The sequence below is a fragment of the Bidens hawaiensis genome, unplaced genomic scaffold (assembly GCF_021521415.1).
Source record: "Bidens hawaiensis isolate Kalapana, Puna unplaced genomic scaffold, B.hawaiensis_p1.1 tig00025797_1, whole genome shotgun sequence".
In the NCBI taxonomy this organism is placed as follows: domain Eukaryota; kingdom Viridiplantae; phylum Streptophyta; class Magnoliopsida; order Asterales; family Asteraceae; genus Bidens; species Bidens hawaiensis.
Window position 1 is genome coordinate 300,076 of NW_027494138.1, and position 26,017 is coordinate 326,092.

General features: G+C 34.6%; 1 pseudogene across 1 annotated transcript; it reads right to left on the bottom strand.

The window, feature by feature from the left end:
* Positions 1-1,740: 1,740 nt before the first annotated feature.
* LOC143572298 (uncharacterized) lies at positions 1,741-6,214 on the bottom strand (annotated as a pseudogene). Its single transcript, XR_013142240.1, has 7 exons — positions 6,004-6,214; positions 5,259-5,369; positions 5,065-5,163; positions 4,856-4,965; positions 3,550-3,853; positions 3,329-3,468; positions 1,741-2,438 (listed from the first exon to the last, which is right to left on the bottom strand). The product of XR_013142240.1 is annotated as an uncharacterized LOC143572298 (transcript).
* Between the last annotated feature and the right edge of the window lie 19,803 nt (positions 6,215-26,017).

The window sequence follows — 26,017 nt, forward strand, 5'->3', positions numbered from 1 at the left end:
ATCGATATGCTTATTATAACTTTTGATGCGTACCCATTTTGACCCATTACACATCTCGCCAACTCATTTGATTTTCTACCCTAACTAGTGTATTATCATTTATAAGCAATATCTTCTAAGTTTAGCTGTTCTCATCTCTAAGCAAGTACGAAATACTACGGATAAAAGATTCCAACATTATCAAGTTAACGATTTTATAAAGGGTTTTCAAATTTTTGGTAATGTAATTAAGAACGGGCCGATTTCAGTTGCATTCAAATATGTCAAACGGGTTGAAAGTAGCCAATATATTCAAAAAGCTACAAGAAACATTTACTTAGCATCATTGCATACTAAAACCGTGACTTCTAGATCAGTATCAGTTATTGATATAATAGAAGATCACATACTCTTTGTTTTATAGAAATAAATAATAACCAAAATCATAAGGTCAGGTTGCAAAAAAAAACTGTCACACATGTTTGTTATTAATGAATTACTAAATGAACAAAAATAACGAAAACATCGACGCCTGAGAGATTCGAACTCTCGGGGGTAAAACCCATGTACTTAGCAGGAACACGCCCTAACCTCTCGGCCAAAGCGTCTTTTGATGTTTTTATTATTATTAATTACTCTGATAAAGATACATAAACAAATACTCATTTCAAGTCCACATTCAAAGAACATGATGAAAACAAAAGATCTTAAAAGGCATAAACATGACTGCATGTTTACATGAACATCATCTTTCATCAAGACAATAAGAGTCACATTGCTCTAACGTTGGATATAATTCAAAGGAAATTTGCATTAAACATATAATGGCATTATTAACCAAATATAAAACTACATTAACTTCAATAAACTACTACCACATAACACCATAAACATAAAAAATAATAATAATAACATGCATTCCATAGCAAGAACAACCATTTTCCGTTATTATTATTTCAAAAACGCCTTGATCCCGCCTTTTAGAAAATCTTCTAAAACGATTGTCGACGGCTCATCGGTATCCAAACAATCAAAACTAAGCCTTGGATCCAAAAATTTGATCTTAAATTATATGAATCTGAGCATAAATGTTTTTCTTAGTTAATGATTAAATGATAACTATATGTTTGCGTAATTATATTTGGGTTACACTGTTTTTTCTTTGAATGGTAAATTAATACCCCCTTTTTTTAATCTATTATGAGACTTGAATCTTTATTATTTGGAAAGACTCCATGTGAACAAATACTTTATTACCATTAGACCACAAGTCCTTTGGTAATTACACTAATTATAAGAGTTATAAGTTGCTAAACATTCGCATACAAAACTAAATTGTTTATACATTCAATTCTCGTTTTTCGATTTTTCGGTTTTAACTACATATAAAACCGAAACCCTACCGAAAATTTGGTTTTTACAAAAACATAAAACCAGGCAGTCTTTTTTTGTTTGGGCTTGGAATTTTCAGTTACGAGCCAACATTTTAGGTTTTATGTACACCCACAGATTCAAGTTACGGTTAACGGCTTTATGCACACCCAGGATCGTTACATCCTACGCAAACTCGTACCAATTCTCAGTTGATAATCATTTCGAACCTGACCCGCATCCAAACACCCCAAACAACAAAATTAAAGCTAAAGAAACAGCTTAAAACCATAAACATGAATATGATGATCATCTTTCCTCAAAACAGTAAGTCAATAACAGTCACATTAATAAAATGTTCGATACACCATTTTAATAACTCAATGCAAATGTACATCAAACATACATTATTAAACAAATCTAGAACTCCATTAGCTTCAATAAACTAAAACCACATAAAGATATAAATATCAAAAAATAACAACATACATCCCACAATAACATCAACACGTCTTCAAAAAATATACGATCAAAGAAACCGCCTTTTTCTTTATTATTTTGAAAATGACCTTATCCCGCCTTGCAAATCTTCTAAAGTAATCGTTAATAATTCATCGGTATCCAAACAATCAAAACTAAGCCTTAAATCCAAATTTTCCCGAGCGTTAACCAACAAAGGATCCACCAAACCGCCATTCATCTCCTTCCTTTGTTTCTCGGTTGTTTCAGTTTCTATTAACTCTGCAACTGTTTTAACTGTACACAACGGGTGCAATTTGAACCCGTATAATATACTGTTCTCTGATTGGTTATTCATTTTTAAATGAAGAATATTGGCTAAATCTTTGGTGCTAAAGTCATCAAAGGTGAAAAATTGTCACTCGTCTACAAAAACCTTCGTTGGAAGATATCACACGTTTCATTGGTTCGCTATAGCCTGCAAAAATAACTACTACTTTACCATTGTCCATTACTGACATAATTTCTTCGAGTGCTTCCAAACCGTAATCTTTATCGTCTGATTTTTGCATGGGCATTATTCGGTATACTTCGTCTACAAATAATATCCCGCTTTCGGCTTCCTTTAGCTGCATTTTAATGTTAAAGATTAGTATTGTGGAGTACAGGGTTCAACTGGTTGTTTCAGTGAATGTGAGTGGAAATAACCACAGTTCCATTCAACCAGCTAAAGAGTAATTTGGTCTTTTAGACAACGCGTAGTTGGGCTACAAAAATGGGCGACAAAAGCGAGGAACACCGCCCCCTGGGCTACAAGTGGGCGACAAGTTGGGTTTTTTTTATTGTTTGGGGGGGGGGATAGAAACATGTCACCTGGTTGTGTAATGAACATGCTGACGTGGCGATCAAGTACTAGTGAGGGGCGATTTTTGGGCTACAACACCTCCCACCCGGCTACATGTCGCCCCCTTTGGCCACGTGTCGAATGGATGAATTGAATATATGAATTAAATGAAAAAGGATATGGATACAGAAAAAGATGAATATGAATAAGGCTCAACTCGATCCATTTCCATCTACAGGTGGATGGATCATTTCAATGTGTTGTGTCCTGTGTGAAAAGATCTGTATTCCCCCTCAAGGGTAATTTGGTCTTTTTACACCACAAAAAGCTAAGTTCTTAAAATTCGGTATAAAATGGTTTCAATGGTTGTCATTTGCAAGAAGATTTGTGCTTCCTGTTATGAGTAATTTAGTCTTCGCATCACAAAAACTTAAAAGAGTAGTCAGAGGGCCCTTTCGTTGGTGATGCCAAGTGTGCAAAGATCCATACTTATCGCCAACGGTAATTTGGTATCTTATAACCAAAAAAGAAGCTAAAATTTAGTTATTCTGGTTCTGGGATTCAAGGGGCCATGTCAAAACCCAAAAGATTTCCATACTTCCCTTCAAGGGTAATTTAGTCTTTCATACTATAAATAAATAACTAAAGTCAAAATGAGAGACTCATATTTCATACCACTCTCCTAGTCTTGGGTCCGGTATGACCAACAAATTCTCCAACCAAATCCGTTCTTTGGACCTCCGTTACTTTATCGGTTGGTAAAATTCCAACCATAAAAAGTAATTTTCCAAGAATCCGAGCTACCATAGTTTTACCTGTAAAATGCATTATACATAAATCATCTATGACGTAAAGACGTTAAAAATTTACAATTTCACCCCTCCGTGACTACTAACCTGTTCCTGGATTGCCAAGGAAGGCCATATGAGGCGGTCTTCGTGGGCCCACTTTTAAACCAAGGGCCCGTCGCCTTTCATCTAAAAGCATCCCTTTGGCCCATTTTCTAAGCTGCGTCTTAAGCTCATTTAGGCCCACTAAATTTGATAACTCTTTTTCAAGTTCGTCCATTTTAGCTTTTGTTTCACTGCATGCTTCAATGGCTTTACGTTTTCTTTGCTCTTCTAAATGAGAGTTAAGTAGGGCCCGCAACTTCTCGTTTCCTGACCCTTCTGATAGATGATTCAAAGGAGTCTTACCTTCCTGTATCAGTCAAAAAATAAAATCAAATCAAGATTAAATGAACTGAATGAACACAGTGTTCGTTCAATTAACTTTAACCGAACATATGGCCGGACAATAACAATTAGACGAACGTGATTTTCTTGTTCGTGTATGTGTTCATTCTTTTAAGGAAATGAACATGTCCATGTTCATTTATGTTTGTTTGTGAGCAGTATAAACAAACAAGCATAGTTTAACATAGATGAATGAACATAAATGAGCTAAAACTAGTTCAAAGTAAGTTATTAAAGTTAGACTAAGTTGTAACGGGCCAAAAATATTTAAACAAATCTATTAATTAATGTAAACTAATATACTTAACAAACATAAATTAACGAACACATACGAACTTAAATAAACGTGCATTCACCAACGAGACACATGTTCGTTTAACACTTTAACTAAATGAAGAACATTTTATTGTTCATGTTCGTTCGTTTATTATATAAAAAAAAAAAAAGCATTTACTTATGAATTAAATGGGTTAGATACAGGTAGGGGTACATAGGCGGTTTGGGCCATTTTGGGCTATAATCAAAAATTCGGTTCTTTAGTTTTTGAAAACCGTTCGGTTTCGATTTCGGTTTTATAGTTTGGATTCAGTTCGGGTGCAGTTTTAACATTTGGGCTTGAAACTTTTGGGTCAAACCAACATGACCGACTTGTACCAATAAATACCCATTTACTTATAAACGGGTCAATTCAGGTTACGCTTCATATCTAATAAAAAACGGTTGTCTTGGAAAAAAAAGCATCTCAAAAATGCCAAAAGTCAGCTGAAAGTCAAAATAAACATGCATAAGAGTAATAAAGTCAAATCAACACAACTGGCCCATACTAAAAAAACCTTAACTTGACCTGAATCTATTTTAGCCCGTTACCCTACTCGCTCGACAAGCCCATTTTACCACCTCTAAGGTTCAATTATTAACGTATTAACTTGTGCTTTTAAAAATAAAAGGTAAAAAACCAGCAATTTACATCATCTTTTGCACTGCAGTCAGCGTTATGCTCGAGCAATGTTTTCCAGTCGAGTCGTCTTCGGCTCTAAGCGAGTGCCAAACAGAAAGATGCAATGGAGTCATCCCATTCTGCATATAATTATATAAAACATTAAGTTTAAATCTTTATCATTTTCTGTAATTAACCAACTATTATGAAAAAAGTGAAAAAAAAAACATAGCACGTACATTCGCTTTGGCTTCGGTAGAAGCACCGTGAGATAGAAGAAGCCCTGCAGCTTCATTACAACCGTTTTTAGCAGCCATGTGCAACGGAGTTTCTCCATACTGCAAAATCAAATGCAAAAAAAAACAACATTAAATACCATTTTCATATATGATTGATCAAAACTAATTAAAAGTGAATCAAAAATTTTGTGCACCATGTTCTTTGCTTCTAAGTCAACGGTTTCAGGCCCTGCTAGGTTTAGAAGAAACTTAACCACTTCAACACGGTTATGACTTGCAGCAACATGAAGAGGTGTATTTGCCATCTGAATAAAAAAATTAACAAAATAGACTAAATCACAGTTTCAAACTATTAATTCTTTATCAGTATTGGTTGATACAAATTCTCAAATTATCTCTCTTATAAAAGACAAAAATTAGGGGTTCGTATGGTTCGGTTCGGGTTTTGGCTAAAAGCCTAAAACGAACAAAAAACCAAAATTTAGGTTTTCGAAACCGTTTGATTTTGCTTTTTTCAGTTTCGGATTTTTCATGTTTTGTTTGGGTATGGTTTCGGTTTTGCCGTTCGGCCTTGAAAATTTTGGGCGGAAAAAAAAGTAATGAATTTGGGTCTAAATATTTTTGTTAATTCATAATTAATTGATTATTATGTATTTGGGTTAAACTTAAATGTATATTAAACTATTATAAATTAATTAAAACTTTAAAACAAAATACAAAAATCTATAGCTTCGGTTCGGTTGTTTCTGTTTCAGCTACACGCAAAACCGAAACTGCATAAATAGCTCAGTTTTCATGAAAACATAAGCCAAACTGTCGGTTTTCTTTCCGTTCCCCTACCAAACAAACCCTTCAACCACACCTAATCATGCCCAATTCACAACATTAACAAATCAACAAAACCCATCTAAAAAAAAAAAAAAAAAAAAAAAAACTTACAACAGGGTTCCGATCATTAACCAATGCCGGACACTCCCTTAACCTCTTCTGCAGGCCAGCAAGATCACCAGACTGAGCACACCCATGAATCGTAATGGGTTTTGCTGATTTTAAATCCTTAACATTATTATTATTATTATTATTAATAGCCCTGTTCTGCATCTTGGAAATTGGGGTTAATGTGAATTGGGAAAAACTGATTAAATTCTGTTGGGTTGGTTTCTTGGGTTTAATGGGTTCTGGTAGTGTGAGTTCAAGGTTTGAATTTGATCTTTTCTTCATTACACACAACCAGATGATGATATGAAATGAAACCCTAAATTGATTATAAAAGTTGTATTGAAAGTAAATAAAATATTATTGGGATTTGGGAATGTGACGTGAATGGGGAGGAAGATAGCTGGCTTTCTATTATTATGGGCGTCGGTGCATGTGGGTAATATTAGGCTAAACTCCTAAAGTGTTGATTCATACCATGACCTAGTTGTAATCCATGTCTCAAAAAAAAAAAAAAAAAAAAAAAAAAAAAGTCTGAAATTTTTGAAATATGTATGAGTGTTTCTGGGCTGGTTCCATACTAAACAGGCATGTGAATATGCGTAGTGGTCGAATTATGGTAGCCCGTTTTAGCCGTTTTGATGATTGAAGGCGTTTTTAGGGCGTGGCCTGTACTGACCATATACTATTCAATGATGACAGTTAAGTATGGGTAAAACATCCATATGGCCTATTCATATATATTTCAGAAAATCAAGAAAAATTTTTAATTTTTAATTTTTAATGGATTATTAATAAGAGATCGAAAGATACCCGGTCTCTGATCCTGTATTTATGGTATCAGAGCCATGGTGAATAATTAGTGTCTATGGGGAATCAACACTTTAAGTTTGTTTATGAATATTATTAAAAATAAAGATACAATTAAAAATAGTATTGAGGAAGAATATGATATTCCTCACAATCTTGATTTATTAAATCAATAGACAATTCCAAAAATTAATTATAACCAAATTTATAAATATGGTTATATGGAAAAATTAAGTTTTAAACAAGTAGTTAGAACTACTGAATCAACAATTTCTCTTAATAAAGAGGATATGATAATGAAACTCTTAAATAACAGAGAAATAATAAGATATAAGAATAATGAATATAAATTCATTCATATTGGTTTAGTGCAAATTGCCTTTAAACCATTAACATTAGAAGGTCTTCCAGAAAGCTTTATAGCTGTTCTAAGAGATGGAAGAAATTTAGATTGGAAACAATCCTTAATAGGTATTGTTCAATCTAGTCTGGCACATGGTCCAGTCTATTTTAATGTTTATCCAAATTTACAATTATCTTTAACTGATGTGAATATCACAGATGCTTTAACATTAAATGTTAAAACTAATGGTTACAATTATGCTCCAGGATCAGAAGTTATATGTGTTTGTTATAGAATTTATTACAAACCATTATATACTTTGAATCCTAGATGCAAAATGGTTGATAAACCATTAAATGAAACAATAGTTATAGAAACTAATTTTGGTAAGTCAAATATTACCACTAGAAGAAAAATTAGATGGGAAGAAATAAATTTCCCTGATAATTGGGTATTAAAAGAAAATACCCCATCTCAATCTTATATTGATAACAATCCTTTAGAAATTTTACAAACAACTGAAGGAAATGTTCAAATACAATTTGAAAAAGTTACACCTAGAATAACTAGGTCTTTATCTTCATCAAATTTTCATATATCTCCTTTATGATATACTGTTAGAAGTCCTTCTAGAGCTTCAACTTCTCAAATAAGAGAAAAATATCCTGAAAATAACAATAGAATTAATGAATTAAGAATTAATTCTGATAATATAGTTAGAGGAATTAATAGACCTCAACAAGACCCGGAATTAACCGAGTCAGAAATGGATTTCTCTATATCATGAATAATATAGAAAAAATTGATTTTAGACCAGGCTCCCTGGTAAGAGATAAAATAAATTCTGAATTCCAAGATCCTAAATGGGAGGAATTTAGAAAATGGTATTTAAAAAATTTTGAAATAAAACAATTACTATATTTTCGAGATGAATTTTATAAAGAATTAGAAGAACAAAATTGTATTATTTATTTTGTTCCATGGTTCTTTAATAAGTATGTGAATAGTATAATTTCTACTATTTACAGAGAATATGATTTAGGAGAAAAGAAAATAAAATCTATTTTCCCTCCTCAAACAGGTTTTAAAATTGAAAAAGAAAAGGTAACAATGTATTACCAAGCTTTTCAAAAATTACTGGAAGGTGATACTTTACCAGTAACAATTTTCCACCTAAATAAATTATTTAAACATATAAATTATACAAATTTATGTTTAATTATATTAGGAGAACAATTAGGTTCTATCCAAGAAAAAATTGAGGAAACAACCTCTTTAGTAAAAAATAAAAAAGTTTTTGAAACAGGAGAAGTTATAGCAGTTCCAGCTATTCAACCCCCTCCTGAAATAAGAGATTTTAAATTAAAATCTAATTCTGAAATATCTAAATTATTAGATACTAAATTAGAATTTATTTCAGAAAAAATGAAAGGTTTAAATATAAATACTCTTTCAAAAGAATTTTCTAAATCCACAAATAAAGAAAATTATAAAGAACAAATAAACTTAGAAATTGCTAAGTTACAGAATAAATATGCTAATAAACCTAGCATGAATAAATATTATTATGATAGACCAACTCCTCAAGATGTCTTAATAGAAGAACAGGAGTACATAGTAAATAATTCTTATAGTGGGAAGAACATCTATGAATGGAACATAGATGGTCAAACTGACACCCAAATAGCTAATACTATACATCGAATGATGATGTATTCTACGATATGTAAAGCAAATGGAAATACAGATAAATCTATTGCTAAAATGATAGTAGCAGGATTTACTGGTCAATTAAAAGGATGGTGGGATAATTATTTAACCCTCCAAGACAGAGAACAAATTTACTCTTCTGTAAAAGAAGAAAATGATATCAGTCAAGAGAATAGTGTGTATACTCTTGCTATCAATATAATGGAACATTTTACAGGCAGATGGTCTGATAATTCTGAAAATATTAGAACTCTTTTGCAAAATCTAAAATGTAAAACCCTTACATCATTTAGATGGTATAAAGATACATTTTTATGTAGGGTAATGGAATTACCAGAGAGTAATAGTACTCATTGGAAGTCTAAATTTATAGACGGTTTACCTCATTTCTTTTCAGAAAGAGTTAAACAGAAATTGAGAAAAGATAATATTAATATTAATTATGATGAATACACCTATGGTAGTTTAATAGGTATATGTAAAAATGAAGGATTAGCTTTATGTAATGAAATAAAGCTAAATCAGCAAATTAAAAGACAGTCTTTAATGGAAAAAAGACAGTTAGGCCAATTTTGTGATCAATTTGGCATGGAGAAAATTACTCCCCAAAATAATAAAAGAAAAGATTCTTCTTCTCAAAAACCAAAAAAATATTTTAAAAGAAAAAGGAAAAGAGAAGAAAGAAAAATAGAAAGAGATAAGAAAAGGGAAATTAAACCCTTTGAAAAATTTTATAAAAAATCTTTTATAATTTGTAGAAAATGTGGCCGTCCAGGTCATAAAGCAGCAACTTGCTGGGTAAAGAAAAAATTGAATGAAATAAAAGATGATAATCTTAGAGAAACTTTAGAAAAGATTATCATAAATTCTAATAGTACTTCTGATGAATCAGAAACAGAATCTTCATATGAAGATATAAATATTTTAGATAATGAAAGCTTTATTTCATCTTCTTCAGATGATAATAGAGAATGTCATGAAGATTGTTGTAATAATGAAATAAATAATGATTCAATTTATGATATTATATCTCAATTCCAAAATATGGAATTAAATGTTATAACAAATGAATTTTTAGATTTATTAAAAAATATTCAAGATGAAAAAATTAAGAAAGAAATGATTTTAGACTTAATAAGAAATGATAAAGATGAATCATCTTCATCTAATAAAAATTTTCAACCTTATACTTTTGCTGAGGTTAAGAATCAATTGAATAAAAGAAATCAACTAAATAAACAGGTTGGTATTGAAGAATTAAAAATTGAGATTAATAATCTTAAAATAGAAATTAATAATCTTAGAAATAACAATAATAATTTAGAAGAAAGAATTATTAATTTAGAAAAAAGAAGATTGGAAATTAATGATGTAAATTTTCCAAAACTTCAATTAGAAAATTATTTAAAACAAATAGAAGAAATAACTTCTCAGAAATGGCATATTAAAGTCAAATTAATGATTGATAAACAATTTTCCAAAGAATTTACTGCTCTTTTAGATAGTGGAGCAGATTTAAATTGTATTCAAGAAGGATTAATCCCTTCAAGATATTTTCATAAAACCACCCAGAAATTAGGGTCTGCTGGTGGAAAACCATTACAGATAAGTTATAAGCTTCCCAATGCTTATATCTGTAATAATAATAAATGTATTCCTAATAGTTTTATTCTTGTTAAAGATTTAACAAGTCAAGTAATACTTGGATCACCATTTTTTAGGAAAATATTTCCTTTAACAAAAGTGGATGAAAAAATTATAAAAGGAACATTTCAAGGTGAAGAAATATCCTTTGAATTTGTTTCTGAACCAATCACTAGAATCATCAATAATATGATTGATGATTTAATTAAAGCAAAAATAAACCAAATAGAATTTTTAAAACAAGAAATAAATGAATTAACTATTTCAGAAAATTTAAAAAATCCTAAATTAAAGGATAAAATAAAATTGATTCAAAATAAGTTTTCTTTACAAATATGTAATGATCACCCAAATGCTTTTTGGGATAGAAAGAAACATATTGTTTCACTTCCTTATGAGGAAGATTTTAATGAAAGACAAATTCCTACCAAGGCTAGACCTTGCCAAATGAATTCTGAATATTTAGAATTATGTAAAAAGGAAATAGAATCCTTAATAAATAAAGGATTAATTAGAAAATCTAAGTCTCCTTGGTCATGTACAGCGTTTTATGTTAATAAACATGCTGAGCAGGAAAGAGGAGTTCCTAGATTGGTTATAAATTATAAACCACTTAATAAAGTGTTAAAATGGATTAGATATCCAATACCTAATAAAAAGGATTTATTGGATAGACTGCATGATGCAGTTATATTTTCTAAATTTGATCTAAAATCTGGATACTGGCAGGTTCAAATTAATGAATCTGACAGATATAAGACAGCATTTACAGTTCCATTTGGACATTATGAATGGAATGTAATGCCTTTTGGGTTAAAAAATGCACCCAGTGAATTTCAAAATATAATGAATGATATATTCATTCCTTATTCAAATTTTATCATTGTATATATCGATGATATATTAATATTTTCAAAAAATATAGAAATGCATTTTCAGCATTTAGAAATCTTTAAAAATATTATTATAAAGAATGGTTTAGTAATTTCTAGACCTAAAATGATGCTTTTTCAAACTAATGTTAGATTCCTTGGTCATAATATTGACAAAGGAGTTATAATTCCAATACATAGAAGTATTGAATTTGCTTCTAAATTTCCTGATGAAATTTTAGATAAAACTCAATTACAAAGGTTTCTTGGGAGTTTAAATTATATTTCTCCTTATTATGAAAATCTTGCAAAGGATACAGCTATCTTGTATGATAGGTTAAAAAAGAATCCTAAGTATTGGTCAGACAATCATACTAAGGCAATACAAAAAATTAAACAAAAGGTTCAAAATCTTCCATGTTTGAATCTTGCTAACCCAAATTGGGAAAAAATAGTTGAAACTGATGCTAGTGACATTGGTTATGGAGGAATTCTTAAACAAGTTTCTCCAAACAATAAACAAGAATATTTGGTTAGATTCCATTCTGGAAAATGGAATAATAGTCAAAAAAATTACGCAACTATTGCAAAAGAAGTTTTAGCAATAGTAAAATGTGTTTTAAAATTTCAAGATGATTTATATAATCAAAAATTTACAATAAAAACTGATTGTCAGGCAGCTAAATTTATGTTTGACAAAGATTTTAAACATAATGTTTCTAAACAAATGTTTGCAAGGTGGCAAGCTCATTTAGCCCCTTTTGATTTTGAAATAATCTATAAAAAAGGATCTGATAATAGTTTACCAGATTTCTTGACGAGAGAATTTCTCGATTCTATTTTGCAGAATTAATGGGAATTAAAGGACCATTGAAAATTGCAATGGGAAATATTCGAAGACAAATTGATTTTGAATATAGGATGAGGATGAGACATGCTTTAAGAATAGCAGAATATAATATGGACTATTCTTTACATCCTCAAGAAAAAAATTTTCTTATAGCAAATGAATGGAATCAATACTATATTTTTAAGAATCGAATAAAGATTCTTCAAGAAAAAGAGATAATAATCTCTTGTGCTTAATTTTATTTGCAGGAATGGATCCTCCATGGCGAGGAGGAAAGAAGAGCCAATCCTCCAATAGAGGAAGAGGCAGAAATTCTCATAATAATTCTGAAATAATTATTGGTCAATTTGGCCAAAAGAGGCTAATAGCTTCCAATATTGCTAATATAGCAAATTCATCCAGTAATACTGGAAAAAATCGATTTAATGATCCTGAATACCAGGAATTCCTAGCTTTCAAAGCAGCTAAGGAAAAAGGAAGCAATACTTCCTATTCAATTGTTACTCAATCAGAAGAATCTGATGAAGGTTCTTATGATCAAAATCCTTATAAGGAGGTAATTTTACTCCTTGATAATAAACAGCTTAAATGGAAAGATAATCCATGGACCTTAATGGAAAGGTTTTTCGATACTGGATCATATCCAGCTGGAATTTATAAATCAAGATTCGTTTATGAATCAATTTTAAGAGCAACCGAATCTGCTCAAATTTTCCATCATAATTCTGGAAATGCTAAGGTTTTTACCTATAGCAAAATAATTATTAAAAGGATAATATCCTTAGAAGATTGGGGAAATTCTCCATTAAAAGAAAAAGAGATGAGTCATCCAGAATCTGGTGCCCTCATCAAATTTAATTATTGGGATTATATTGAAGCTTTCAATAAAGCTTTTCTATATCAAAATCCAATGAAGAAACATTCTTGGTTCTTCAAGATATGTCCTCAGGTTTATAACCAGGATATACCTAATTGGTTTTTAAAATGGTGGATTTCCTATGGAACATCTGTAAAAATTTTACCAGAATCCTTTAAAGGATACTATAATAAATGGGTTGAATTATCTCCCAGAATAATCGAAGCTACTCATAATAATGAGTTAATTGAAGGAATGCCTTCTCTATTTTTCTTTATGGAATTTGGAATTCCATGGATATGGAGATGGTCTTCAGAAGTTGGTCATACCACTCAAAATATTCCATGTTTAAGAAGAATTTTCTATACAAAATTTTGGAAAAAATTGACTTCAAAAAATAAAGAAGGAGTCATAGAAGGTCAAGAGACCATTGATCAAATTGAATCAACTCTGGACCTGTATCAAAAACAAATTCAGGTTCAATCTCAAAGAGAATCTCCTAGCCCATTCCAACAGATTGCTAGGAAGATATCAATTAAAGAAGGAAAGGATCTTTCCAGAAAAGATTTACTGGAAAAATACTTTGCAGCCATGGAAGAAGATTTAATGAAAAATTTCCAACCAGGGCAATCTTCATCGCAATACTCTTCAAATCCCTCTTCTAATCAAGAAGAAGAAGAGGATACAATGTTAGCAGGTTATTCTCAAAATCCAGAAGACGATGTCATGGATGAGGTCACAATAAAGGCCAAGACAAAATTGGAAATGTTAAAAAAGAAAATAATTGAATCAATTGACGATGAGGACGAAATTATGGGTCCCAGATCACATGCGTCTGAATAAAGGAGAATCAATAATTCAAAAAGTTGGGTAAAGGTACAATAATTAAAGCCAGCTGCCCAGACAAATGGAATCTCTTTTGGACACAATTGTCCAGATAATTGATGTATAATTATTACTTTTACTGTTGTTCTTTTGTTTGTTTTATAGAACTCCCATTATAAAAGGAGTAGTAGGTTTTTGTAAAGAGGCAGAGATCAGAAAACCACTGATCAAAAACCCTCTCTTTCACTTGTAAAATATTCGATAATAAAAATCTTTGAAGTTTTTAAGTACTTCATACTCCAGGTACAATTCATTATTTCTTTACTATTTTATTTTTATAATTTTAGCCTAATGAAAGGCTAAACTCCTAAAGTGTTGATTCATACCATGACCTAGTTGTAATCCATGTCTCAAAAAAAAAAAAAAAAAAAAAAAAAAAAAGTCTGAAATTTTTGAAATATGTATGAGTGTTTCTGGGCTGGTTCCATACTAAACAGGCATGTGAATATGCGTAGTGGTCGAATTATGGTAGCCCGTTTTAGCCGTTTTGATGATTGAAGGCGTTTTTAGGGCGTGGCCTGTACTGACCATATACTATTCAATGATGACAGTTAAGTATGGGTAAAACATCCATATGGCCTATTCATATATATTTCAGAAAATCTTTCGATCTCTTATTAATAATCCATTAAAAATTAAAAATTAAAAATTTTTCTTGATTTTCTGAAATATATATGAATAGGCCATATGGATGTTTTACCCATACTTAACTGTCATCATTGAATAGTATATGGTCAGTACAGGCCACGCCCTAAAAACGCCTTCAATCATCAAAACGGCTAAAACGGGCTACCATAATTCGACCACTACGCATATTCACATGCCTGTTTAGTATGGAACCAGCCCAGAAACACTCATACATATTTCAAAAATTTCAGACTTTTTTTTTTTTTTTTTTTTTTTTTTTTTGAGACATGGATTACAACTAGGTCATGGTATGAATCAACACTTTAGGAGTTTAGCCTTTCATTAGGCTAAAATTATAAAAATAAAATAGTAAAGAAATAATGAATTGTACCTGGAGTATGAAGTACTTAAAAACTTCAAAGATTTTTATTATCGAATATTTTACAAGTGAAAGAGAGGGTTTTTGATCAGTGGTTTTCTGATCTCTGCCTCTTTACAAAAACCTACTACTCCTTTTATAATGGGAGTTCTATAAAACAAACAAAAGAACAACAGTAAAAGTAATAATTATACATCAATTATCTGGACAATTGTGTCCAAAAGAGATTCCATTTGTCTGGGCAGCTGGCTTTAATTATTGTACCTTTACCCAACTTTTTGAATTATTGATTCTCCTTTATTCAGACGCATGTGATCTGGGACCCATAATTTCGTCCTCATCGTCAATTGATTCAATTATTTTCTTTTTTAACATTTCCAATTTTGTCTTGGCCTTTATTGTGACCTCATCCATGACATCGTCTTCTGGATTTTGAGAATAACCTGCTAACATTGTATCCTCTTCTTCTTCTTGATTAGAAGAGGGATTTGAAGAGTATTGCGATGAAGATTGCCCTGGTTGGAAATTTTTCATTAAATCTTCTTCCATGGCTGCAAAGTATTTTTCCAGTAAATCTTTTCTGGAAAGATCCTTTCCTTCTTTAATTGATATCTTCCTAGCAATCTGTTGGAATGGGCTAGGAGATTCTCTTTGAGATTGAACCTGAATTTGTTTTTGATACAGGTCCAGAGTTGATTCAATTTGATCAATGGTCTCTTGACCTTCTATGACTCCTTCTTTATTTTTTGAAGTCAATTTTTTCCAAAATTTTGTATAGAAAATTCTTCTTAAACATGGAATATTTTGAGTGGTATGACCAACTTCTGAAGACCATCTCCATATCCATGGAATTCCAAATTCCATAAAGAAAAATAGAGAAGGCATTCCTTCAATTAACTCATTATTATGAGTAGCTTCGATTATTCTGGGAGATAATTCAACCCATTTATTATAGTATCCTTTAAAGGATTCTGGTAAAATTTTTACAGATGTTCCATAGGAAATCCACCATTTTAAAAACCAATTAGGTATATCCTGGTTATAAACCTGAGGACATATCTTGAAGAACCAAGAATGTTTCTTCATTGGATTTTGATATAGAAAAGCTTTATTGAAAGCTTCAATATAATCCCAATAATTAAATTTGATGAGGGCACCAGATTCTGGATGACTCATCTCTTTTTCTTTTAATGGAGAATTTCCCCAATCTTCTAAGGATATTATCCTTTTAATAATTATTTTGCTATAGGTAAAAACCTTAGCATTTCCAGAATTATGATGGAAAATTTGAGCAGATTCGGTTGCTCTTAAAATTGATTCATAAACGAATCTTGATTTATAAATTCCAGCTGGATATGATCCAGTATCGAAAAACCTTTCCATTAAGGTCCATGGATTATCTTTCCATTTAAGCTGTTTATTATCAAGGAGTAAAATTACCTCCTTATAAGGATTTTGATCATAAGAACCTTCATCAGATTCTTCTGATTGAGTAACAATTGAATAGGAAGTATTGCTTCCTTTTTCCTTAGCTGCTTTGAAAGCTAGGAATTCCTGGTATTCAGGATCATTAAATCGATTTTTTCCAGTATTACTGGATGAATTTGCTATATTAGCAATATTGGAAGCTATTAGCCTCTTTTGGCCAAATTGACCAATAATTATTTCAGAATTATTATGAGAATTTCTGCCTCTTCCTCTATTGGAGGATTGGCTCTTCTTTCCTCCTCGCCATGGAGGATCCATTCCTGCAAATAAAATTAAGCACAAGAGATTATTATCTCTTTTTCTTGAAGAATCTTTATTCGATTCTTAAAAATATAGTATTGATTCCATTCATTTGCTATAAGAAAATTTTTTTCTTGAGGATGTAAAGAATAGTCCATATTATATTATGCTATTCTTAAAGCATGTCTCATCCTCATCCTATATTCAAAATCAATTTGTCTTCGAATATTTCCCATTGCAATTTTCAATGGTCCTTTAATTCCCATTAATTCTGCAAAATAGAATCGAGAAATTCTCTCGTCAAGAAATCCGGGTCTTGTTGAGGTAATGGGTTTCAAAGTCATAAAAAAGAGAGGTAATGGGTTTCAAAGTCATAAAAAACCCGAACTTGATACCGGACGTGAAAAACAAAAGCCTAGAACCAGGTTTTTAATAGACAAACTCGTACTCGATCCTATCCACAGGGTACGGATAAGATATACATTTAAGTACCAAAGCTCATACCCTGAACCGAACCGGACTCGATTTGTACCCGATAATACCCAAAAATTGAAACTGGTTCCATACCTGAAATCATGTTTTTTCAGGTTTTTTTAAATACCTTATCTATACCCGAAATTACGCAAAAAAATACCTAAAATATAACAAAAAAAAATACAACCGTTTAAGATTAATCCAAAAAGATGGCTCGAAAAACCCCGAAAATGGGGTTTTTACAATATTTGGAAATATGGTATTCAAATTAAAACCCAAAAACATATTTTTTTCAATACCCGGAAATACGGTATTCGAATACCGGTTTTAGAATACTTGTTTCTATGCCCAACCCAATCCCGATGCATAAGGTATGATTATTAGAGACAATACCCAGACCGAACCCGACCGGGGTATTCCAATACCCAATTTTTCAATATCCGGTCATACCTCAACCCCGGAACCAGGTATTACAAAAACCCGATTTGTGCACCTTTAATCCATGGTAGCTCATAGTGTGAAATCATTGGTAAATTTTGATGGGGCGGAGGTAGAAGACACTACTGAGGTACAATCAACGATCAAGAGGGGTCGTCCTAATTTGGACATAGAGAAAGAGGTTAATTTAACTAAAGAAGTGTATGAGGACCATGGATTTAGGGTTAACATTACTAAGGAGGCGCATATAGAAGATGTAGCACAGGAGGATGGAATGACAGTGGGAATTGGGGAGCTCGTCGATTTCAGGGTCTTGGGAAGTGAGGCGTGGTTCTGCGATCTGAATTAAGGAGAAAGAAGGGTTCGACTGCATACATGGTCAGTGATGTGTTTTCAGGAGAAAAAATGAGGCGTTCAACTAGATACAAGTAAATCATATAAGCAAAAAAGGCGAGCTTGTTTGGGGATCAAGGTGCCAATCTAATTTTGTTAATTTTAAGTTTCATGTTCGTTGTTGGATTGTGATTCATATTTGAATTTTCCTTGTACTTGTTGGGCTTCTTGCTTGAGGTTCCTTTTTTTTTTTTTTTTTTTTTTAATTTTGCCCTTTCAAAAAAACTTGTAAATATATTTGTTTGTGCTTTAGCTTAGCTGGTATTGGATGGGAATTGTAATTTTGTTTTGAAGATCGTAAATTGGATCCTAACAGAGTTTTGTCTATCACACCTTAACCTAAAATGGAAATGTCGGGGTGCGAACTGCTCACAGCTCACTAGGCATTAACATAACAATATTAGTGACAATATCTAATTATTTTATTAAATTCAAATCAAGTACAAAGTATTTGAAGAAATTAGAAATAAATCTAAAAATAAATAGCCAAAATATCCACAAAAAAAAAATTGTCTCTCTATATAAATAGTCTAAAGTCCGTTCTAATTGCTATTCACCTTCACTTCAAACCATATGATAACCTACAATATGCGTACAAAATAGAGTATATTTGTCAACACAAGGTTGAGTAAGTAATCACCAAATTTTGACACTAATAATACAATATGTAAGAAATAAGCAAACTAATATTGTGAGTATCAACAATTAAACAACGAGCAACTAATTGGTGTCAGTTGACCATTTCCTAGTGAATTGGGCTATAGCTACTATGATGGTATCAATGATTATGCTAGAATAAGATATGATGGACCTCTCAGAATGCTAGAATTAAACAAATAAGCAAGTAAGCAAATAGCAAATAAGCATTTAATTGATCAATAACACAATAATTATGATTTGCTAGTTATGGATAATATGTAATATGAAAGTATTAATAAGTATGCATAAAGTCCCAAAAAAGTGTTTAAAATAGTAGAAAAAAGGGGGAGTGATTACTTGCTTTGTTAATTAGATGAGTTAAATGATAATAAGAATGTAAAACCAAAACTTGAACTTTCACTTGCTGATTGAGCTGACACGAATGGACCTGAAACTTGGAGAAAATAAAGTAGAATTAAAACCGAGAATAATGTCGCTGGAATTAGATTAAACGGGCATCTAAAACTCAAGATATAAAACTCTTAATATTTAAGCGAGCTGGTACTGTTCAGAATCCGAACTTCAAATCTAAAGTCAGGTTCTGACCAGTACACTCAAAATTTCACGCTGAACAAAAAAGTCTTCTAGCCCAAAAGTTAGTTTTGACTAGAAGACGTAGTAATCGAATATTCAAAAGATTTGACTTTTATGCCGTTAAATTGGTCGGAATCAAATTGGCCCCCAAGACTTCGTCAATCAATGAAACTGATTGAGGGATTTCATTAAGTGAATGAAAACACACAAAAACATATAAGACAACTTACCCAAACAATGATTACACTAGGAGATAATCGAGGTCAAGGTGGTCTTGAACACCAAAGTCAAACTAAAGCTTTGAAGATACTTGAATAAACCAACAAGGGAGGAGAAGAATTTCGTGATTAGTAGGGATGACGGCTGAGTTGCATTGACTATTAGGGTTTATGATTAGTTTTGGTTTAAATATTAAGTGTTATAAATAGTTTATTAGGTAACCAACTTGTTTAAGAAACGAAATATTGAACTGATGGCAAAATCGAATCAAATAACGTAAAGTTATCGGCTTTAACAACAAGAAAACGAATTGGGACATGTTATAATATTAGAGGACATAACTTAAGGTTTAATTTTTGTGATTTTGGTCGGTTTAGGAAGGATTTAGCATTAAACAAAAACCAAAAAGGAAATTGCTGATCTGATGTGTCGGTCGCGCAACGCAACCAATGAGGAGGAACCCCGTCGCGATACGCGACGGGTGGATTTCTACCAGATTTTCAAACTCGTCATGATCAAACAATGCGGTATATACCAGAAGTTTAAGAGTTCGAAAATCACAAGTCTTGTGTTATGATCAAACAATGTCAACACATTGCAAAGTCTATGTACGGGATCTTACTGTTTACAATAGAAAAACAATGTGATCAACATGTTACGTGACCGAATAAAATAATTTTCATACATTAAAAATTACAAAAACTCAACATTATCTTTATAGCGATTATCAACCATTGCATTCTTAACATCAAGGGTTACAAAAAGGAGAAAAAATAAAACTGAATCGATTAACACTATCTTAAAAGAGAAAAGAATCATGGGTTTCCATCAAATTGCATCTTTAAAGACGTTTTGGCCTCACAAGCCATGCTTTTCTGAATCATGCCATCAATTTCTAGGTCATAAATATCTTTTTGTATTTCTTTCTCTAAATAATTCACTGATTGAAATGATAAGGTTCATAAGGACGAATAATGTACAAAAAAGAATTAGTTTTAAAGATACATTTGACTCAGAAGTTGATAACTTGATTCCGAAAAGATGGAATCTCATGCCAAAATAATCTTTAAAGAAGCAATCAAATGGAAGCCCAAGATATCCTTCTTCTCAAGAAGAAATAATAGCAACTACATTTGATCATATTAGTACAAACAACGTATGTAGTAATAAAAGAAAGAACACTGTTTACAATAGAAAAACAATGTGATCAACATGTTACGTGACCGAATAAAATAATTTTCATACATTAAAAATTACAAAAACTCAACATTATCTTTATAGCGATTATCAACCATTGCATTCTTAACATCAAGGGTTACAAAAAGGAGAAAAAATAAAACTGAATCGATTAACACTATCTTAAAAGAGAAAAGAATCATGGGTTTCCATCAAATTGCATCTTTAAAGACGTTTTGGCCTCACAAGCCATGCTTTTCTTAATCATGCCATCAATTTCTAGGTCATAAATATCTTTTTGTATTTCTTTCTCTAAATAATTCACTGATTGAAATGATAAGGTTCATAAGGACGAACAATGTACAAAAAAGAATTAGTTTTAAAGATACATTTGACTCAGAAGTTGATAACTTGATTCCGAAAAGATGGAATCTCATGCCAAAATAATCTTTAAAGAAGCAATCAAATGGAAGCCCAAGATATCCTTCTTCTCAAGAAGAAATAATAGCAACTACATTTGATCATATTAGTACAAACAACGTATGTAGTAATAAAAGAAAGAACAAATATATGTGATAGGAGAGAATTGCTCAAATGCTTGCGAATTGGAGAGATGAGAAGAGATAGAGATATGCATCAAGGATAGATGAAGCACTGCTTTATATAGAAAACTTTGGTTGGGACCAAAAATGAATAAATCATGTACATGAGATTTGGTCATACCACTTTTGATATTATCATATGAATACGGTGATTGCAATCATATGTATTTTATAGTCTTCTAGAGTGTTCGAGGTGGGTACAGATGTGTTAACATATCTGAGTTGTACACAATGCATTAATTAAATGTAAATAGAATAATGTAATGTAAAGATTATGACGTGTATTTGCACATATCTAAATTAAAATTTAAATTATTTGATAACAATAGTTATTACCCGTGTGTCGATATCAAGTTGGGCATATTATGAATTTTTTTTGGGTTTTCTCTTTAGGTTGCTATAGCTAGCATCAGTAATCGACCAAACCAGGTGAAAAGTAGGTAGCATTGGATAAATCATATACACACCATTTTACTAAACCCGGCTTACGACCTTAATTTATTATGTTTGGCTTATTTTATTATATGGACTAATACAATATTATTGGGCTGATGGGGTTTTGTGGAGGTAACCCTAACTGGGCTAGGCCCATTAGGGTACCATGATTGTGGCCATGAGGCTCCCTATATAAGGAGGTCTCCACCTCCTTATTAAGGGTTGTTGTTCTCAATAAGAGCCACCACCATAACCATTTTTGTGTCTGTAAACAAGAGATCCTCGAGATTTCTTAGCAGTCACCTCCACACCCCCCATATTTCTATGGCAGGTCTCGAATTACCGGAGAAGAAGATGAAGTAGTGGTTCGTTTATCTCGAACACCGAGGAACATCGTCTTGGATCAGGTCAGATTCATTTCATGTTTCTTCATTGGCGCCATCCGTGGGACTGGCAACGAGCTACCCTTCGATTTTCGTCTCGGTTCTCAGATCTGTTCATCCATTATTTCATATCTGTGATTCTTTTTTCTCCCAAGAAAAATCCAGATCTGGAAGTTTACAGAAAGATGCTTCAAGATTTGTTCTATTAAAGCTCAAAAAGATCCATAGATCTAAAAGATGCTTCCAGATCTGTGCAAAAATAAAGCTGAAAAAGATTTGTAGATCCAAAAAAGAAACTACCTGATTCGGACGATCAAGCCTCCGGATCTGTGATGGTTTTGAATTCTCTCCATTCCGAGCTTCAGATCTATTTTCGAGGAGGAATTTTTACACGATCCAAAAACTGAAAATGACAGATCTAACTTTCAATTTGTAGATCCAAAAATCTTTCAGATTTGTCTGCTTTATAAACAAGAAAAAAAAAAAAAGCAAACTATTAAGTCTAATATCTATCTTACCTCGCTCGCGCGAGACAAGACACACATTAGACTGGGGGGGCTTGAAGGGGTACGCACCCGCCTTAACATCGAGCGGGGCGGGTCAACCCACAAGATATAGACAAGAGGCTTGAAATCAGGATGTCATAAAGACACAAAGCCAAAACCTATGCGCAAGCGCATGAAACATCTGCGCGTGGCGCATATCACATATGCACAACACACACATTTAGTGTGAGAATAAAGAGAAGACCTTGCGCATCCCCGGGATAGGCGCATAAAAGCCGCGCGTAAGCGACACACAACAAATGAGACAATAGTCTAATCCAAATCAGGATAAGGACAACCATGATTGTACTCATCAGACAACCTTCCAGAAGACAACATGTTGGTTGGAGGACGACTCCATGCCTTTGGTTTTGTGTAGAAGACTCCGCCGCCATGCATGAGCGCCCGCGGAAACCTCCATGTGGGTCGTGCCTTTGGTTTTGCGCAGAAGACTTCGCCGCCATGCATGCGCGCCCGCGAGTCACCACTCCGCCGCCGTGCAAGGGCACTGCGGAGGATCAAGATTCTGTTACCATGCATGCGCGCCACCGGAGATCAAGTCTCCGCTTCCATGCATGCGCAGTGCCGAAGATCAAGACTTTGCCACCATGCATGTGCGCCCACGAGTCACCACTCCGCCGCCATGCATGCGCACTACCAAGGATCAAGCTTCCGCCGCCATGCATACGCGACCTTGGATCGCCACTCCGCCTCCATGCATGCGCGCACCGCAGATCAACACTCCGACGCCATACAAGTGCGCTGCGGACAAACTCTCCCGGCCATGCATGGCCGCATCGGAGGAACACCCCGACACCATGCATGCGCAGTACCGCGGGTCACTTACCGCGGGTCAACACCTGCGTGCCACCATGCATGCGCACCGGCGGGTCCTCTCTCCGCCGCCATGCATGCGCAGTGCCGAGGGTTAAGACTATTGCCATGCATGCACGCCACCAGAGATCAAGTCTCTGCTTCCATGCATGCGCACTGCCGAGGATCAAGACTTCGCCGCGATGCATGCGCGCCCGCGAGTCACCACTCCGCCGCTATGCATGCGCACAGCCGCGGATCAACATTCCACCACCTATGGAAGATCCCGCGCACATGGAACGCATCACAACTTAGAAAATGTTTCATGTAAAAGTTGTCAAGTTCGTAACCAAGGCTTTTTAAGCCATTATGAATAATGATACGCTCTATTTTTTCTTAACATGCGTTCTATTACCTTTTGCATACATGTTTCACACTTCCCTTTATTAATTTTGAGCAATATGACAACATTGTATTGACATCAAACTAAAAATAAAACGAAGTAAAACATACATGCGCGAGCTTCAAGCTCAGACGCGTTATCGAGTTTTAACTCTAAAACGTTAGGGCCTTAGCCCAATAATATGAGCCTTAGCTCAAATTACTCATAGCATCCATCCTACGTATTGCGCAGCTGGACCATAAAAATACCTAAGCACAACTAAGGCAAAGCACATGCGCGCTCAACCCTTCGCCATGCATGCGCGCTCAACTCCCGCCATGCATGCGCGCTCAACTCCCCGCCATAGCGGGTTGCATGCGCGCTCCCAGCGATTACTCTCCGCCACAGCGGGTTGCATGCGCGCTCCCGGCGATTACTCTCCGCCACAGCGGGTTGCATGCGCGCTCCCGGCGATTACTCTCCGCCACAGCGGGTTTCATGCGCGCTCCCGGCGATTACTCTCCGCCACAGCGGGTTGCATGCGCGCTCCCGGCGATTACTCTAAGCCATAGCGGGTTGCATGCGCGCTCCCGGCGATTACTCTCCGCCATAGCCCCCGTATGTCAACTTCAATCAACCGCGGATCAAAATCGCTCCCCTCGGATCAACTATAATCTCATGCGGGTCATTTTTTGCTTCCACGTTGCGAATGAAGCTTTATGAACGCTAAGGGTCAACTTTAGCTTCCGCAATCAACTTCTGCTTCCGCAAGCAAAGTTCCCGCAAGGCACAATCAAAGCCTCAAGGGTCAACTTCTGCTTCCGCAAGCAAAGTTCCCGCGTGGCGTTATCAAAGCCTTAAGGGTCAACTTTAGCTTCCGCAATCAACTTCTGCTTCCGCAAGCAAAGTTCCCGCAAGGCACAATCAAAGCCTCAAGGGTCAACTTCTGCTTCCGCAAGCAAAGTTCCCGCGTGGCGTTATCAAAGCCTCAAGGGTCAACTTTAGCTTCCGCAATCAACTTCTGCTTCCGCAAGCAAAGTTCCCGTGAAACAAAGGCACAATCAAAGCCTCAAGGGTCAACTTTAGCTTCCGCAATCAACTTCTGCTTCCGCAAGCAAAGTTCCCGCGAAACAAAGGCACAATCAAAGCCTCAAGGTTCAACTTTAGCTTCCGCAATCAACATCAACCTCCACAAAACTTATAGCTTCGGCAATCAACATCAACCTCCACGCCGTTCGCGAAACAAACAAGCCGCATGCGTGCTCCGGCGATTCAACTCCGCCATAGCATGCCGCACGCGCTAAATAATAATTGGCGGATCACATTGTGAACTCCCGCGGATCAATGAATAACTCTAGCGGGCAACTTAAATGTTGGAAGGGACAAACCTCACATACCGCGGGTCACTAACGCGCAACCGCGGATCAAATCTGACCTCCGCGGGTCATGGCGAGAAACTCCAGCAGCTTAAGTATAACCTTTGCGGGTCACAAGAAAGCTTCCGCGGGGTCAAACCTGGCTTTTGCGAATCACATGTACGCTCTGAGCAAAGAAATGGCCGGTCAGGTACGGCTCCCGCAGGCCAAGTTAAAGCTCCGACACGATTACCGCGGGTAATGTCATTGCGCCACCACGCGTACATGCCACCGCGGATAACCATCTGGCCGCCATGGTGCATGCCACCATGCATGAGTCCCACCACTAGCGCCGAGCACCGCATCACCACGATCCAACAACTCCCCGCCATGCATGCGCGCTCAACTCTCCGCCATGCATGCGCGCTCAACTCCCGCCATGCGTGCGCGCTCAACTCTCCGCCATGCGTGCACGCTCAACTCCCGCCATGCATGCGCGCTCAACTCTCCGCCATGCGTGCGCGTTCAACTTCCGCGGGTGACATAAGCGCTCAGATATTCCAACCCCGGCACAGTGCCACCATGAAACACTAACGGCGTGTCATCTGGGCACTTACGAGGATCAACTAGCAACCATAAAGAGCCGCATGCGCACTCCCACAAGTTAACTTCAGCCATCATGGATGTATCGCAGGTCATTTCTGGCTCCCGCAGATCACGAGAGAGTTCCATAGCGGGTTGATTCGCACCATTCCGCGTCCGTAAACAACTTTTGCGGGTTACTACCGGGGCTCGTCACGCTTCCGCATGGATGAAATTCACTACCACCATCATCGGGGACTGAAGAAGCGATCCGGATGTCTTT